The sequence below is a fragment of the Camelina sativa genome, chromosome 16, assembly GCF_030686135.1.
Source record: "Camelina sativa cultivar CO46 ecotype springtype chromosome 16, ASM3068613v1".
NCBI classification, from domain to species: domain Eukaryota; kingdom Viridiplantae; phylum Streptophyta; class Magnoliopsida; order Brassicales; family Brassicaceae; genus Camelina; species Camelina sativa.
The window spans coordinates 14,747,296-14,753,650 of record NC_141895.1 but is presented as its reverse complement, the minus strand read 5'-3'; the positions used below and the strand labels follow the sequence as shown (position 1 = coordinate 14,753,650).

At 31.0% G+C, this 6,355-nt stretch overlaps 1 long non-coding RNA gene across 15 annotated transcripts; it reads left to right on the top strand.

The window, feature by feature from the left end:
* Positions 1-251: 251 nt before the first annotated feature.
* Positions 252-6,049, top strand: LOC104750385 (uncharacterized). Of its 15 annotated transcripts, none has more exons than XR_015583487.1 (7): positions 252-782; positions 1,029-1,117; positions 1,469-1,568; positions 1,847-1,926; positions 2,039-2,125; positions 2,378-2,479; positions 5,778-6,049. It is a non-coding gene; the product is annotated as an uncharacterized LOC104750385 (long non-coding RNA). The 15 variants fall into 15 exon arrangements; XR_015583490.1 differs by having other exon boundaries at positions 1,847-1,976; positions 2,059-2,125; XR_015583486.1 differs by having other exon boundaries at positions 1,670-1,926; positions 2,059-2,125.
* The last annotated feature ends 306 nt before the right edge of the window (positions 6,050-6,355 follow it).

The window sequence follows — 6,355 nt, the reverse complement described above, 5'->3', positions numbered from 1 at the left end:
TTGGTATTGGTATTCCGCTGTTATTTGTGTGTAGTTAGGTGGGTAGTGGGTATGATACCACTAGTCTTAATTAATTATTAATATTATTTATTATGTAAAAAAAAACAGCTCAGATCGTTGTATCAATACAATAAAACTTTCTTGTTTTTCACCAGCTACTAATACGTCAGCTTTTGTAATAAAACAGACAGATCAGTAAAAATAGCTAACCAATCAAATTATAAAGATTAATACACATCATGTATAATTTTGCATATCTATCAAATAACATTCTAATAATCTCAAATTTATCAAAAAAAAAGTCCCAAAATCTCAATTCTCGCTTCACCGTAAGAAGATACCCTTAGATCATCTTCCGGCTGTTGAGAGACGAGAACATCGAGTAGAAGCTTGACAAATTCGTCAAATTTTGATCTGAGCCAAGCTTTGAAAACAACTTCAGGGTCATCTTTGGTTTTGGTTGAAGGAGTAGACGAAGAAGTCGAAGGAAGCTGAGAGAGGAGAGGAGTGAAAAAGGATTGAAGTGAGAGGAGTGACTCGACGACGAACTGCGGCGGAGACTCAGGTGTGACGAAGGTGAGAAGGAGAGGAAGGTTATTGATGTGGGAACGAGAAGTGAGTAAGTCGTTTACAAGATTAAAATCAGCTTATCGATGGAATCAAATTCCAGGTGGCTTTTGTTTCCCATTTTGATCTCTCTCACATTCTCGGGTCTTGTTCTTCACCATGGATTTCTCGCCGAAACTGTTAAACCTGATGAAGCTAAACAGCTTAGTGACGAGGTAAACACTCCTCAACAGATTTGGATTTACTCGCTCTCTCGATTTTGCTCTGTTGTCCCCAAATTGAATTTTTGTTTTTGGGGACACTTAAAGTCTTGATCTTTGGATGTTGTAATTACTCATTGATGTTGATTATGTCCTAAAGGTAAGTTCTTTAGCCTTTTGAGAAGTAGGTTTTGCATAATAACTTGGCTTGGTGGTGAGTTACTTAATTTGATGGGTTCATTTTTGACATTGAGTGTGTAGGTATATGAACAATGCTTATCATGCTTGATGAATTGAGACCGTTATCTTGCCACGGTGAAGATACACTTGGAGGCTATGCGTTGACCTTGGTAAACTACTGTTGTATTTGATCTTTGCTTGTTTAAGGCTCTATGTTGTGTTCCCCGAACCGAGATTTATGGACCTAAGATAAATTAATTTGATGCATTAGATCAAAGAAATTATAATGATTTGGGTAGAGATATATATGTGTGTACTTGTTCAAGTTGGAGACCGAGAGCGCTTCACTTCTTCTGTTCTATGGATTGGTAAAAATCTTCAGTTTAATATAGTGAGTAATGATTGGTTTTGGCTAGGTCGGGTGAGCAAGCTTGCACTGCTTATGTGATGTTCATGGATTCTTATTCTCATGAAACTGCTGTTTTACTCAGTGTAAGTCTTGTTTCGATTTTACTCTGCAGGTGTGGTCCTTGCAAAGTAATTGCTCTCAAATACAAAGAGCTATCTAAGAAGTATCAGGATATGGTGTTTCTTAAGCTTGACTTCAACCAAGACAACAAGGTTTGTTCTTCCTTTTGCTATTAATGTGTCTTAATTCTTATGTTAACACATAAATATTGAGAGCAAAAACTTACACATCGATCCTACCTTACTCGAGTTAGGTATCTAATTCAAGGAAAGGTTTAACTGTCATTGCACATCTTGACATGTGAAGTCCAGTTTTGGTCTGTCTTGAGTCAAAAACTTGCTTTGGCTTTATTAGAACATCGTTCACACACAATACGTCATACACCACATTGGTTGGGCTTTGGACTTAAAAGAAAAATTTATGTATTAAGATTTTTACAATTGGAACAAAGTGAGGCTGAGGTATTGCGACAGAGCTTCATTCGCGGGAGATTCACAACATGGCAACGGGGTAAAACCGCTTTTAACCAATTTGCTTTCTTTAACCGATTTTAATAACCGGTAATGTTCTAGTTTATGATTTTTTTTTTCTTACTGATTTTAACCGATTAAATGAATGACAGACGTCACTGCTTTATTTCAGAGGACAAGGAATATGGAATGCCATAATTCTTGACCTTCTTCCCTAAGGTTTAGCAAAAGCCCACAAGGTGAAAATTCTTCTTTTATACCCTGGATCGGTTTGGTATTCGGTTAAGTTTCATTACCCAAATCATTTGTTTTAGTAATAATAACCATCATTCAAGTATAAAATATATTGTGAATTTTTTAACACTTAAAGTGATCTTTGGATGTTGTAACTACTCATTGATGTTGATTATGTCATTGATGTTGCTTGCAGCCATATGATTGTAAACGGTGACTGGTTAAGGGTCAAGACTAATGTGCTCCTTCTCTGGCAGGTCTCGTTCGACCATCCAACAATGGTTGCAGAGCCTTCACGTCAATACTCATGTTTGGTCTGAAATCATTTTTGTATTGTACACAAAAAGCAACAACTTCAGGTAACGCATTATCATCTTGTTCTATGTCCTAACCATTAATTCCAGCTAATATAGTGCGTATTCAATTTATCTTGTCTCACGGTGATACTTTAAGTTAGAAAATCTCAATAGTGTGCTCCAGATTCAATCTTTTGTATAGAGTTATGTCTTTTTATAGACTTCTGATTTTTGCTTATTTGTTTAGCAAAAGTAAACATAATTTTTGATATCTAACAATTTCTTGACATGATAATATATAATTCGGTAGAGGAATATAAAGAGTTAATTTTATTGATTATAAATGGGTAGAGGAATGTAAGGGTGGTACTCCTTTTGTGTGGTTGAGAAAATTTTCAAATTGAACTCTATGGTAAGTTTTAATTATTTTAATAAGGTAAATGCAATCTAACCAATACAATCTAATTTTATTTATTTCAAAATAAACACCATATAAAATTAACCTGAAAAAAAAAAAAACACCAAACCAAATATGACAGGGGCTAAATATGAAGACTTGCTTCCACAATTCTAGGATAAAATAAAAGAACTTGTAGCTACATAATATGGTCTAAAAATTGAAAATTCGGAGTAAGATAAATAAAACATAGAATATAATTTAAATTAAACATAGTGCATGTAGTCCATGAAGCGGTAGATTTCCTTGTAAATAAAGCATCCATCGCATACATCATCGATTTCGCCAACAACACATGTGTTCCTAACTTCAATCTCACTTAAGAGGAAATCGTAATCACGGTATTTTCTCACACTCAACTATAGAATGACTTCACGACAATTTTGTTGGCATTGTCTTACCACTTGCAGCCCTTGATTCTTCCAAAGTTGGGTAACATAGTTGGGTAACTTTTTGTTCCACAAAACAATAGTAATTGTTTGCAAAAAAAAACCAAATAAAAAGCACTTCCAAACTAAGTACAAAATAAACGTTAATTTACATAAATAAAAAACTCCATCAATCAAAAAAAAAACAAATACAGCCAATCAAAACCACACAATAAATCATCCACAAAACAATCCACAAATAATATGCTAAAGATATAATGAATCTCTAATCCAACACAAACATACAAAAAACACACAAAATAATTAAAATTACACCAAAAAAAACACACAAAAACCCGTAGCGCGGGTACTATTCTAGTCTATGTAAAAGTTCATGTCTTTTAAACTCCAAAAAAAGAGTAAAAATACAAACATTTTATAAATCTAAGAAGAAAGCATTACCGTAGACATTAATAGCATTGACTAAAGTTGATGTCTCACGTCCATAATTATTGTGATGTGTAGAAAGAAAAGAAGATTAACTTTTATGTTTTATGATTTAAATTTAACCAAAGTATTTGTCATGCTTGAAGGTTTATTAAATATGTAAAAATAAAATTTCCTACCCACAACACTGAAACTTTTTAGTAATTATTTTTTTTGGGTTTTGAACATTCAATAAATCATATAAAGTAAAATTATTAATGATAACATGAACAATCATGTCCACCTTGTGCATTTTTACAATAGCAGCGAGTATAGTAACTATCTTGAGTTTCCGATCGGCATTGTGCAGCAGCTCGAGTACGAACAGGATCACATGGTTTTCCCGGAACAAATTCAACAAGTACTTGCGCATGTTGTGCCTCCACTAATTTAAATCAACCAAAAAATTATTAGATGATGGATAAATGCATCATTTATTAAAGACAAAAATAATTGATAATACTAAAAATTACAAATATTTTTTTGTAACATTTTTGCATTATTTAATTTTTTCATAATAAACAAGTAACTAATTTATAGATATCTCACCTTTAGCATTTTGCATCACGAAAAACATGAGAACACAAGAAACCACAAACAAAGTAACATATTTCATGATGCAGAAATTAATAACTGATTTTCAATATTTTTCGGATTATTTTTTTGTTTATCTCACAACTGAATAATTTCGAATCAACATTTTTTATCTATGCGTACACCACACACTAAGATATTATTCTTAGTCAAATAAAAAGCAATAGTTGTATATTTGACTGGAATAATTAATTGCTCATTTGGAAGTCAAAACAATGATATTTATTAAGAATAATAACCTAAATAAGATGTTGCCAAAAAAAAAAAACCTAAATAAGATAGACAGATTTAGATATTAAATTATGTATCTGACATATTAAATTTTAATTAAACTAGGATGATATAGCTTCGCCATATGTCACGATATAGTTTGTAGCAAATTATTGCGACAATTTGTTACTAATTAGTGATAAAAATAAAATAAAATACCTAGAAGAAAAATTGTAGTTATTTGTAAGAATTAGCGACAATAAAATTCATGGTAAATTGCTAATGATAATTAACCATATTTCTGTAACAAATGCACTCACTGTTTATGTAACAAATATATCCACTATTGTGAATCGTAACTTAATTTGTTTAGTTACTAATTATTTTTGTGATAATTAGCTACTAATAAGTAACAATATATGTGTAATAAATATACTAACTATTGTGTATCATAACAATTTTTTTTTTTGTCAACCATTGGACCACAACACACCGACACATAAGCCAAATTCCTACAAGAGCGGGATTCGATCTCTGGTATGATGGTGCCTTGTGTATTAAAGACTTATCATTTGCCACTGCACTAAGATCACTTTACATCATAACAAACTTTATAGTAATTAGTTCTAATAATTCTCACAAATTAACTTAGAAATATTTACAGTGACCAAAATATTAAAAAACAACCATGAAGCAAACAATAGTTATATCACGTAATAACACTACAAAAATCATGTACTGATATTAGGATTATAAGGTCATTTATCGCTTTATTAATTATATAATAGTTATTTTTTATTATTGTTTATTTTTGGTTAGTGTCATTTATATTAAACGTTGTTATATTAATTTTAGTAAAAGATGTCAAATATCCCCTATATGTTAAAAGGAAAGCATTTTGGAGAAAAAGATCCATTACAGAACTCAGAGCACATCTAATCATTTAACCCTCAAAACATCTAATTATTTACAATTATGTGCCATTGCATTTATTTACAAAAAACAAAAGATCCCATTAAAAAAAACCTACCCGAAGAGCCTCAAGCCCCACAACATATCCCCTCACCTATATATTAGGGATTCTTCTTTACATTCAATAATTTTCACATGACTTCTTGCTAAGATTTACATCCTTTATTTCTCATCATTGGTTTCGGTAAGACTTTTTTTAAGGTTACACAAGTACAGTGTCATTTCTTTACACATACAACTCCTCACTAATAAAATCTATCTTAAATTTGAACAGGAGGAAGCTGTTGTGCTACACGTACCAAACCAAATAACCAACTGGACTCGATAAAGATTTTGTTTCAGTATTTACACATGGAGACAGTTCACCAAATTCCAGAAAGAGAATTAAACTAAGCGGTGAAGACTACAAAACTAATACTCTTTTAGAGTAAAGGATTTCATTATCAATAAAAAAAATATGTATTTAAAAAATATTTTAATATTTCATTATCATGTGTATCTTATTCGAATTAAATTAATTTAAAGCATACCTCTTCATTCATCACATATACATTATAGCCTTATATCAAAAACTATATATATTATCCTAATACCAATTACATAAAGTCCATATATAATAATTACATTTTCGTAAATCATATGTTTTTTTCTCCTTCTTATAAATATGTTTTAACTTTAAACTTACTACGGATTAATATGTTTGGTTCTACAAACTACAACTAAATATTCTGTAACACTTAAAATTCACACTCTAATCTTATATGAGAATGAAATGCATACAAAAATAGTATAAAAACGGGAATATATATTTATTTTGATGATTTTGTAAATAACAAATATATAAATATTTGG